The sequence below is a fragment of the Rhagoletis pomonella genome, unplaced genomic scaffold, assembly GCF_013731165.1.
Source record: "Rhagoletis pomonella isolate Grant_MI unplaced genomic scaffold, Rhpom_1.0 Rhpom_scaffold_00001, whole genome shotgun sequence".
NCBI classification, from domain to species: Eukaryota; Metazoa; Arthropoda; class Insecta; order Diptera; family Tephritidae; genus Rhagoletis; species Rhagoletis pomonella.
This window is the reverse complement of record NW_023458555.1, coordinates 116,148,274-116,161,373: the sequence shown is the minus strand read 5'-3', so window position 1 is coordinate 116,161,373 and position 13,100 is coordinate 116,148,274.

The window sequence follows — 13,100 nt, the reverse complement described above, 5'->3', positions numbered from 1 at the left end:
AGTAAAAATAAAAATGAGCGTGTGTAAAGAAAAATAAAAAAATTACATTTCGCTGGTTGACGTTTTTAAGTAAATTTGAAGTTTTGTATTTATTTATTTATTTTCTTTAGTTAAAATTTGTTAATTTGTATGTTCTTTTCCATTTTTTTATACATTGAAAGTTTATATTTATAGTACCTGTTTTAATTTTGTATAATATACAAATGTATGTATAAAGCGATATATGTACTAGGCATAACGTTGGGCAATCAATAAAACAACGGAACACAAATAAGCGCGATCATTTATTAAGCTTTCACAACTTGATTTATGAGTTGCAGTGTTGTTGGAAGGACTTTCCGGCATAAGGGTCATAGGAAGAGCACTTGGCATCAAACGTGCCTTTCCTGTACCTCCTGGTGCATTTATGAAATCTGCTGCTTTAAAATGCTTAACGCACAGCAAGGCATTTCGCTGCAGCTCTACCCCACAGCTGCTTTCCCTACGCTCCTTACGCCAAGGGCATTGAGGCACGTTAAAAAAATTAGTGATGTCTGAATTATATTTAACACCACATAAAAAACAACGCTTCAGGTCCTGCATTTTTAACACATACACTAAGTATAAACCGCACAACACTACAATAATGCAAATGTTAATTAAAATTTGTTTTTAACGAACATTCAAAAAAACAAACGACATGACATTTTAAGCGTAACGAAATATAGGAAATAAAATAAAATCAAGTTGAAGTTTAAAGGTTTGGTTCTCATGAGAGCAACGTCATTTTGGCTTCTACCTGTATTTATGTGCGTTGATTCATATAAAGTCAAAGAAAAACTACAAAACATCACCATAGAAGAAGATGAAATTTTAATATCTTCCGACGTCGTGTCATTATTTATATATATCCCGATACATCTAGCGATACAAACGATGGATAGCAACGATAGCAAAATTTGGAGAATCACACAAAAATTGGAAAAACACAATTTCAGAAAATACTAGACTTTTGTTTACGGGACAACAATTATTTTATATGTTACAATACTTTTTACCAACAAATTTATGGTACGCCAATGCGTAACCCACTATCTCCAACAATAGCAGACATTGTACTCGACCAAATATTGGACAACAGCATGTCTTAATTAAAATATAAGGACATAAGTATATATTAAATACATAAACAAACATGTAGATGATATATTATCAATAGTTAAAATCAAAGACGTGGAAGATAAACTGACGACATTAAATACACAGCATACCGAGATACAATTCACAACGGAGAAAGAACATAACAACAAAATAGCCTTCCTAGATATAGAAATAGATCGCAACGAGAACAACTTAATTTTCAATTGGTATGCGAAATCAATTGCATCGGACAGAATAATAAACTTTCACTCTAATCACCACATGGAGACACAAAATTAACACTGCCAATAGCCTCATACGGAAAATACGTAGCATAAGCGACATAAGGTCTAACAAAGAATACAGCAATAAAATACGCGATATACTTTTCAAAAATAGCTACCCGCGCAACTTAATAGAAATGCTAATGGGGGAAACACTTAACAAAACTCTACGCCCAAATCACACAGAAAAACTACATAGGAGTAACATACATAACAGGGCTAACAAACAATCAAACACTACGTAAGATAAATTAAAATGAAAAAATTAGATACGCTCACAAACCTCATAATACACTACATAGAATGTTTACAAAAACAAACGACAAAGTTCAGAAGGAACAACAAAGCAATGTAGTGTATCAAACAAATTGCAAAGGCAAGGGAAACGAAAGCTGTAATAAATGCTACATTGGCACTACGAAAAGAGCGTTAAACATAAGAATTCACGAGCACGAAACGGACGCAAAAAAAACAGAAATATGACAACTGTAGTGGCTTAGCACCTGACTAACAACGAACACGCAGCTGACATCGCGAAAGTCTCCGCATACAGCAGCAGCTTAACAATACGATGAATTTTAGAGAAGACATGGACTGCACAAACAGTGCTTACACAGCTGTTATTCAAAGTAAAATGGGCGTCAGCGAAAGCAGGAACAAAACAGTTAATGTGTGTTTATGTATAAATTCTTTCCGGTGATATAAATGTTATCTATACTAATATTATAAAGAGAAGTCCCTTTTTTTTTGTAACAGGTAATCTCGCGAACGGCTGGTGCTATTTTCATGAAATTTTGTATACAAATAGCTTTCGGTAACCACCATGTTTTAGGCTAAACAAATTTTACTTTTTTTCGGGTAGGTGGACCAGGGACCGGTCTATTCGAAAAAATCTTATTATAGTCCGATTTGTTTAAAATTTAGTACGTAAGTAGCTTTTTAGCATATATTAGCATATATGACCCATTTTTTCCGGGAGGTGGTCCAGGGACCGGTCTATTCGAAAAAATCGAATTTACGGTCCGATTTGCTTAAAATTCGGTGCGCAGGTAGCTTTTCAGCATGTATTAGCATATGTGATCAATTTTTTCCGAGAAGTGGATCAGGGACCGATCTATTCGAAAAAATCGCATTTATGGTCCGATTTGCTTAAAATTCGGTACGTAAGTAGTTTTTTAGCATATATTAGGATATATGGTCCATTTTTTCCGAGAAGTGGAAAAGGGACTGATCTATTCGAAAAAATCGTATTTACGGTCAGATTTGCTTAAAATTCGGTACGTAGGTAGCTTTTTAGCATATATTAGCATATATGATCCATTTTGTCCGAGAAGTGGACCAGGGACCGATCTGTTCGAAGAAATCGTATTTATGGTCCGATTTAATTAAAATTCGGTACATAGGTAGCTTTTTGCCTGGATAAGCTTATAGATTCCTGTTTTACAATTTTCATGCAATTTCGAATACAAATAGCTTTAAGTAACGACCATATCAAGGGGCGAATTCGTCACTAGGCAAGATTTTTTTGCGCCAATGAGAAACAACGGATATTGTCAAAATATAATTATAATATATAATATATCTCAACTAATATATATTTAGAAAGCCGTTTGTTAGTTTTCGCAAGGCTCGAGAGCGGCTGAACCGGTTTTTTTTTGAAACTGCCACCTGCCGCACGTGTCCCAAGGATGGTTTTAGGCTGAAAAAATCTATATGTAAAGGGGGCGTGGCACTTCCCATACAAACCGAATTTCTCATGCTACATATCTCTGAAAGTGTGCATGGTAGAGTTTTGGAAATTGGTATGGAGATATACGAAATCAATCGCATACCCTTGGAGAAAAATTTTAGCCTTTGTAAAAAGGGGTGTGAAATCTCCCATACAAACCGAATTTTTCATACTGCTTATCTCTGGAAATTTTTTGGTAGAGTTCTAGAGTTTTGTATGGAGATGTACGAAATAAATAGCATAGTCTTGGAGAAAAATTGGAACTATTGGAAAAGGGGGTGTGGCATCTTCCATACAAACCGATTTTTTCATACTGCCTATCTTTGGAAGTGTTCATGGTAGAGTGCTGGAACTTGGTATGGAGATATACGAAATCAATCGCATACTCATCAAGAAAGAGGGCAGCTCTTGGAAAGGGGTGCGTGGCTCCTCCCATATAAATCGAATTTTTATACTGCATATCTCTGAAAGTATTCATGGAACAGTACTGGAACTTCGTATAGAGATATGTATATAGTTGAAATCAAGCCCATACTCATGGAGAAAATTTGGGCTATTTGAAAAGGGGTGAGAGGCCTACAAACCTACCGACCTTTAGCTATCTTTGAATGAATTTTTTTATTCTTCTGTAGGTGTGTTTGTGAGTGAAATCCTCCTAAATGGTTGTACGGATTTTAACGAAACTTTTTGTGTATTTGAGTGGGTCTCGGGATGGTTTAGTTTCACAATTTAATCCGACAGTTGGCGCTGTAGTTGAGTTATTACTAAAAATCTTATTTATGATCCGGTTTGGCTAATGTTTTAAATATGTATGCAATACTATTGCAAAAACGTGCTGCCAAGTGGTGCTGAAGTCGAGCTAATACTAAAAATAGCCAAGTGAGAAAAGGGGCCGTGAAGGTCAGATTAAATCGACCTGTTGCACCATTGAGTATATCGAACGCTCCTGCGTTGCAATTGGCCCAATGGATGTGATTTTCCAATATTATTATGCGTTCAAACTTTTAAGGTATTTCGTCTGAAATAAGTATATGTATGTATATTGCATTTCTGTAGAACAATGATTCGCACCCATTTTGAAATTGCCACCTACTATACTGTAAAGCTTCTAGGACATTCACTATAGAACCGGGTCATTGTTGCCGCCAGGGAGTGAAGAGGAAAAAATTTATTTCGCTTTGCGAATAACCGTGCTATGAAATACCGCACAACTGGAGAATTTCAAGAACTTCTTCACGGATATAACACTTTCCTTAGGTTATTTAAAGCAGCAAATGACCACCAAACCATAATCTTAGCAGACAAATGTGCCAATGAAAATCGTAAACGTGAATTGTTGCTGAAAATGTTGGACCAAAAATTTTCAATAAAATATATAAAAATTTTGGGCGGGACGAAGTTCGCCGGGTCTGCTAGTTATTATTAAATCTGAGTTAGGCTGGGATCACATGATTAGTACATTTGGCTAAAAATTTGTCAGATTCATAGACAAATCATGTGAACGCTTAGTTTCATTTGTTATTTATCAGATAAGCCAAATATTTCCCTTCTTGTGGCAAATCAAAAACAACCCTGGGGACCAAATCGTATGAACGCAATGCTGCTACATAAGCCAAATACAAATTATGCAAATGACCAAATATCTGATTTGCCACTTGATGACAAATGCCAGTGACAAATATACAAATATTGTTGAGCGGTATTACCATTTTGTTAAATTGTTCGTGCTTGTGAAACTTTGTATTTTCCAATTTTGGTTAAATTTTAATATTAGATTTAAGATTCGTAACCGCAAAATTCCGAAAAATATCATGTTATTTGAAAAAAATAATTTCAAAATATTTGTTCAAACTGAACATTTGAAAACATGTACATATACATGAGTATTCGGCAGTAGCTGAGTGTGCAGGGAAGCGTGCGACTACTTGCAAGCGTTCATGAGGTCCCAAGTTCGTATGCCGGTAGACTTGTAAATATAATTAATTGCGTAATACCATTACCTATGAAAAAGCATATGTGAAGTTCAGAATGAAAAATCTCAGAAAAACAACCGGAAAATTTTCACAACCATTCGTGGTACTTTTCTATTCACCTTTCTTTCAGTTTTCGGATCCATTTCCAATTTTTTTTTATTATTAAAGACCATCTAAGTTACACTGTGTGACAAAAAGAAAATGAATATACTTTTTTCGAGGTTCACGCGTGTTGTAGATCCAATCAAGCAGAAAAATCTGCATACTCAGAATTTTAAATACAACCTCAAAATCTGGATTTACGGTCAAACCCCACGGTTTTCATAGGTTGAAGCATAGGTGCACTTGCTCGTAACTTTATTTCTGTTTACCCGCTGAAAAATATATATTGTGGCGAATACTGCGGCAACACAAAGCGAACAACGAGAAATAAGCAGAATGTTCGAGGATTGACGTAGAATGTTCCATAATGAGAAAACATTAAGTGGATGAAAACAGCGAGAGAAAGAGAATGAGCGATGAACTTCAGCGCATTCTAGAGTTGCCATGAGAGCGAGCGCAGGTATATAAGCGCCCCACCAGACACCGGTTAGAGAGTTACAATTCAGCAAGCTACAAGTAAAGTGAGTTGCGAATAAGCAAGTTTAATAGTGGGAACAAGTTTTGTAAAGCGTTGCAATTGCTTTAACGAGTATTGTAAAGTGTTTTTACTGTATTAGCGAGTATTGTAAATTGCTTCTTGTACAATAAAGTTAATTGTACTACAATTTGGTCATCGTGAGCATTTATTTAACAATCCAACGATACGAGCAGTAAGATATTTGGGAAATCGTACAAGGTTTCAAGGATAATCGTAACAATATGTATGCGATTTAAGATAAGACATTCCGCTGCCTACAACAATGTATAAATTGTTATTTATCTTAAGAAATGGGGGAGGAATCTTTCAGAGTATACGCAAACTTTTACTTTTTTAAATTTTTTCATTTTAAATTACGTCTTGTCCGTCTAGTATACATACATAGGGTGCCCATTTTTTTGTGAAATTTCAAGACCCCACCCCCTAATTGATTTCCTTCCTTTTTAAGAGAAATATTATTGCCAACGAGAAACTTGTATGTTAGGCACCAATTTAAGCTCGCTTCGAAACGCTAACCACGTCGCCTTTAGGTGGTCTGGTAGAGTCTCGTTCCACTTTAGTCCGGTGAGCCAGGGTTTTTGAATGAAGATTTTGCCTCGGCTGATGGTGGGGGCTAAAAATCCAAGTGAATGAAATAGCCTAGCAACATCAGACAACAATTGTCGCTTTGTGAAAATAGTAATTGTTTAATCAAGCTTTAGCGAATAAGTCAGACACTCGGATTTAGTAGCCCATTCTAAGCCCAATGGGTTGGTATGGTCATCAATTTGAAACTCATGTGGGGCTCTTAATTCAAAATAAGTTGGCTGGATATTTTCGGTCGAATTAGAATTCCACTTACTTAAAGTGAATCCTCCTACTTACAGTAACATTTGAAGTTCATCCCGGCATTTGCAGGCATCGACAACGCTGTCGGCTTCGGTCAATACGTCATCAACGTAAAATTCGTAGCGGCGCACAGTGGTTCAGAGCTCACATCCAGCACGACAAAATTCGTACCTCCTGCGAACCATTGCGGATTATTCTAAAATTTTAACATAGTAATCTACTTTAAAAGAGGCACATTTTAAGCTAAGTCTTGCTTCGATACCTCTACCGGTACCGGAGCTATAGCCTAAAATATGGTCACAAGAAATGGATAAGATTCACTTTCCGTAAAATTATAAAAAATATGACAATATCAGTGTCAAATGAACAGGAAATCTGACGTGTTTTAATCCATACATATTTTCGGGTTGCCACACAGTAAAAATTTTAAAGTTATGTTACAATATCCGTTTTAATAATATTTCCGAGAGAATAATTTCTATAAGGGCCAAATTCACAGTGCGTATTTAACTCAGAATCGGTAGTTAACTACGGATTTTTGTACTGAATTTTCCCCTTAATGAATGTATTTTTATGTTTTGTTAACCATACATAACCTTCAAAATATTAAGCACATTTTTACGTTTTTCCAACGCCCACATAAAAACATTAAAGTTTGTTTTTCATAATATTGTTTTTATTTCGTTGAAACTCTGTTCTCTTTTCAAAAAAGATATTTTTAATTTTTAAACATATATCAACCTATTTTCTACATTTAAGTTTATAGTTTAGTATGAAAATAAGTGAACCCCAACTTCATATACTTTTGTGGATCGAAGACTTTAAAAACCACAACCTTAAATTCTTTGTGTTATAAATATGTGCTTCTAAGCTTTTTATGCAGTCAGACCTGGCTAAGATCTTTATTTTTAACCACTCTCTAAATAACTCTAAATGACTTATTTTGTCCATTTTAAATTTGTAGCTGTCCGTTTGACAAACGAGTCCAACTAGGCCTATTTTGAATGAAAATAATACGAGCAATACATTTTTTTGTTAAGTAATCATCGTTCATTTGATATCCATATTGCAACAAGTATTACCTTAAGATGTACTACTAAAAGACTTAGTCTTACTATATACAAAACTCTATATATAAATAAACTGAAATTGAATATTAGGAAGTAACTTATGTACTTCTTAGGTAATTGTAAAAAGCTGACAACTTTTATTGGACAAGATCTTTTAATTTAGTTGAAAAATACGATATGTACCTAATACAAACTTCTGTAAAAGTCGTTAGAGCATTCGAAAATACATACATATATTATCATAATAATTTAAACCATCCAAAATGTATCTACATTTGCATGCAAATTTGGCCAACCAAGTTATGACCAGGGAACGGATTTTTAGGACCTAAAAACCTATAAAAAAGGCAAAATAAAATAACGAAATAGGCTGGAAAGGCAAAATAAAATAGCGAAAAGGGCAGGAAAAGGCACTGGGTACTGCAAAAAAGGCAAAACGAAATAGCGAAAAAGGCAGGAAAAGGCACTAGGTATTGCAAAAAAAGCAAAATAAGGCACTAAAAAATACAGAAAATACGAAGAACAATCAAAAAATACATTTATTTTAGAAATGTTTATATTACAAGTAAAAAGAGAAAAACTATGAACTAGTCTCATTATATGAAAAATTGTACTTTGAATCTTTGACTATTTTATCCTTTCGAGTTTCTAACTCATAAAACTTTAATCTGTATAGTTGTAATAACATTGAACCACATGAACGCATTTTGACGTTTTCTAGCAGCATTTTCATTCGATTTTCGCGAAAACAAAGCCTTGAATGTACTAAATTTGCCCTCGACGTAAGTTGATACAAGTGGAGCCCAATTTAAATATGGAACGTTTGTATATGATTTACAATTTTATCCACATCCCTTATTGTCTCTAAGCCTACGTTATCTGAGAAAACGGCTTTGAATTTTTCCAACAACAATTTGGCAAGAAGTCCCTGCGCTTCTATAAGCTGCATGGGCATGTGCATATTTTTTAATCTTAAAAAAAAATTGTAAATGCTATAATCACTTTTTTAAAGGTAGAAAAGGCAAAAAAAGGCAAATATCTTAAAAAAGGCAAAAAAAAGGCAAATATCTTAAAAAAGGCAAAAAAGGCAACATCAGATGTGTCTATATGGAATCAGGGAAAGGTAAAACGTGGACATTCTTAATCGTATATACTCTATCTCTTTAGCAGAAAAAAAAGGCAATTTCCATAAAACCCGTTTCCTGGTTATGACAAACCGATAGTTGTATAAAGAGGGGCACAGAGGAGGGCTTGGTTTTTCCTTGTCTCGATACAATAATATTGGAACTACAAAATAGTTATATTTTCAAAACTTGCAATCGCTTGCACTTTTTTTAAATCTTCGGTGTTAATGTTTTTTTTTAATAAATAAAATCTTTCCTTTTAAACGAAATGTAGCTTAAAGTAAATTATCTTTAATTCCCCTTTTCAATAAAATCTTTCCTTTTAAACCAAATGTAGCTTAAAGTAAATTATCTTTAATTCCCCTTTTCGCTTGTAAACGTAATATAGAAAAACAAATAAAAGCAAATAAGCGCAGCTGAAAGTAAACGAGATTATAAACTCCAAGAAATCACGTTTGATCAAAGGACTTTATTTTATCGAAATTTTTTTTATAATTTTCTTACTTTGGTAACGTCATACGTTAAAAGTACCCATCATTTCAGGATAGTTTTCTTGTTTTGTCACGACTCACATATTTTACTGTAAAAATGAGTGGTGGTTTATTGTTTTTGCTTATGTCAAATTTGATTTAAGTCGCACTAAAATTGAGTTCTGAACCATAGTGCGGCGTCCGGAAAATTGTCTTGCTCATCTGCCGGTAACGTGTGCAATACTTTGATCGCCAGTTAAGGTGCGGACTAGCTGCAAGGGTTGCCAATGCTTCAAATTCGTTATTTAAAGTTCAAACTCTTTATTGTAATAAGTTGTGTTACAATCTTCACGTTCACGAATAGCGTATCTAATATGAAATGTCTGAAATGTCTGATGATTTTATAAGTAAAGCAATGACTTGGGGCCGTTTTCTCATCTAACCTTTAAGGGCCATTCACATACAACTTTCCTCGCTTTGCTTGACAGTTCAAACTTCGACAACAAAGCGTGAAACGCAGAAGGTATGCTACAATAAACGCTTTGACAGCTTTTGCGTTCTCCTTTTCCTCCATATTTTGTATCTGTAAAATAGATAGCAATATGATAATATGCATTAATAATAGCAATACAAATTCCTACTTACCCTATTTTTGTCATTAAAAGCAAATGCAAGCGCACGAGAAAAGATAAATGTAGACAGCTGATTGCCAAAGCGGGTAAAAGTTGAGAGTTGCCCAAGATTTTGCTTCGTTTTGCTTTGCTTTGCTTCAAACGTTTTTTATGTGAGCATACTCATGCATATGCCTACAGCGATCTTATATGTCAAAGCAAAGAACTATCAAGCAAAGCGAAGAAAGTTGTATGTGAATCAGCCTTTAGTTTATCGGCCACTTTATCGTCTCGATATACGAGTTTTCGTTTTCTCATCAGCGCATTAATTTCTCGAAGCGATAAACTATTGCTCACCCGACGCAACATTTAAAATTTGTACCCAACTTTAAATTTTGGTTTGGTTTTGGTTCATGAGCCAGCTATATTAGATATTTCAACCAAGGTGTTGGTTTTTGCTAACAGTTGCTCTTGCTCTATATTTGCTTATGTTGCATTGCCAACATTTGAAATTTTATGACGAATGTAGTGAAGTTTCACTCTCGGAAATGTAGTGAAGTTTCACTCTACGGAATAACAAATTTATTTTTACCGGCAAGGTAAGAAAACGAAAACACTTTAGATTAAGGAACAATTTATCTGCCCTGTTAGTAAAGGCAACTTTACTGCTTACATTAGAAAACGGCCCTTAGAGTACTATAACAGGACTGACTTCTGAATTTAAAAAAAGTAGGAAAATACTGGAAAAAGTTTGAAAGTAAAGTACAATAAATGAAAGTAAAAGCTACATGAAGGGATTGGAAAGCTTGCATTTTTGGACAGTACATATGTATGTCTTTAGGTTTGTGTCTTTTCTAAGCGTACAACGAAAGTTTTGTATCACAGAACCAATCTGAGATTATTGATGAAACTATAGACCGGTTGGGTGAACAGCCAAGACGTTTACTTCTTAAGGGCCGTTTTCTAATGTAAGCAGTAAAGTTGCCTTTACTAACAGGGCAGATAAATTGTTCCTCACTTTAAAGTGTTTTCGTTGTCTTATCTTACCTGTAAAAATAAATTTGTTATTCCGTAGAGTGAAACTTCACTACATTTCCGATAGTGAAACTTCACTACATTCGTCATAAAATTTCAAAGGTTGGCAATGCAATATAAGCAAATATGAGCAAGAGCAACTCTTAGCAAAAACCAAAACCTTGGTTGAAATATCTAATATATCTGACTCATGAACCAAAACCAAACCAAAATTTAAAGTTGGGTACAAATTTTAAAGGTTGCATCGGGTGAGCAACAGTTTATCGATTCGAGAAATTAATGCGCTGATGAGAAAACGAAAACTCGTATATCGAGACGATAAAGTGGCCGGTAAACTAAAGGTTAGATGAGAAAACGGCCCTAAGTGTGACAAAACAAAACCAAGTAATATATTTAGCATAAATGAATATACCAGCATATAAAATCTGCATACTCAAAATGTTCAATACGACCCAATATTTATACATACCTATGTATATAATTTAAGAGAAGATATTTCGCTGCAAAGCAATGATTATAAATTATTAGTTTACCAAACAAAATTGCGGAGGAATATTACAGAGTATACGGAAAAAAGTTTATTTTTTTGCATTTTTTATTTTGAATAACGTCTGGTCCGGCTATTTGGTTTACTATACAGATATGTATAGCTATGAATTTAAAAAATACATCAGGGTTAATTGAGATATTCGCTTTTGACCACTATGTTTTGTATATTTCCCAGTACTGCAAAGCTTTTGACTGCCATTCAACTGGGAGTGGCCCGCGTGCGCTGGGTTTGGGTCCCGCCACGTTAAAACCCTGCCCAATGAAAAAAAAAAAAACACATGCCTCGGATGATACCCCCTTATTTTAATGATGATCACGGCAAACATAGGAAGGATTATGATTTTAGGGCATGCACTTGAAATATCCGAATCCTTAATCGGGATGGTGCCTGGCTGGTTGATGTCCTAGGGAAAATAAAGGCTATCATCACCGCCATCCACGAAATGCGATGGACGGGGCGAGGAAGGTAAGCGTGGAGCTTTGCGACGTCTACTACAGTTGCCACGTAAAGGAGTGCAATTCGGTGTTGGATTTGTGGGGGGGGAGAGATCGGCGTTCACTCTAGTGGACGAAAGTCTAGCCACAATCCGCATTAAAGCGAGATTCTTCAACATCTCATTTATATGTGCCAATGCCCCGATGGAAGAGAGGGACGAGGCATCCAAGGCTCTCTTAGCTTATTAGAGCGTACATATTAGAGGAGGGTGATCGACTTCGCCGGGACCCCAAACTTGGCAGTATGTATTACTGAGTTCTAGCATAAAAAGATCCATCAAGCTACATGGATGTATCCACATCGAAAAACGGGAAACCAAATCGAGGGTGTTGTGATAGACGGAAGGCATGCTTCCATGTTTTAGATGTACATACGTACACTCTGAGGGCCAAACATTGACTCGCATTACTATATTGATGCATCCAATATACGACCCAACCTCTGAGCAGCAAAAAAAAGGGCCCCCAATAACCCAAGGAAAGTTAAACGTCGAAAATCTGCAATCAAAACAGACGGCCAATGGATTCGGCGCTCGATCCTCACACCTGCTGTGAGAGAACACTCTTCAACAAACCGACTTGCGCGATCAGTGGAACCACATTTCCCGCTCATTACTGGCACGATAAGGAGTATGAGAAAATGCTTGAAATGCTGGCCGACAAAAAAACCACCCGAAATTTTTAGCAGAGAGTTGAGCGACTTACGGAAGGTTTCAAGACTCTTGTAGGAACAACCATGGGGACCTAGTGACCGATGTCCAGAACGTACTCAGATTATGGAAGGAACACTTCTTGACCCCTTTGAATGGCAAAATCACTGAAAGAAGTGGAGAAGACGAACCCGAGGTCCCAGTCGATGACGATGGAGTCGATATCCCAGCGCCTGACTATGACGAAAAGTGCCAAAGCTGCTTGAGCTGAGGGCCTGTCAGCTGAGCTATTTAATTACGGTGGCAAGGAGGTAACAAGGTGCATGCCCGACGACTGAAATTCAAGTACGCTCTGCCCAATCCACAAGAAAGGCGACCCCGCCATGCGTGCCAACTACTGCGGGATCAGCCTTCTAAGCATAGCTTGCAAGGTCTTATCGAATGTATTGTCTACCATAGACCAGGTATTCACAATACGCCAAATCTTAGAAAAGACCCGCGAGAAAAGTATCGGCACTCACCA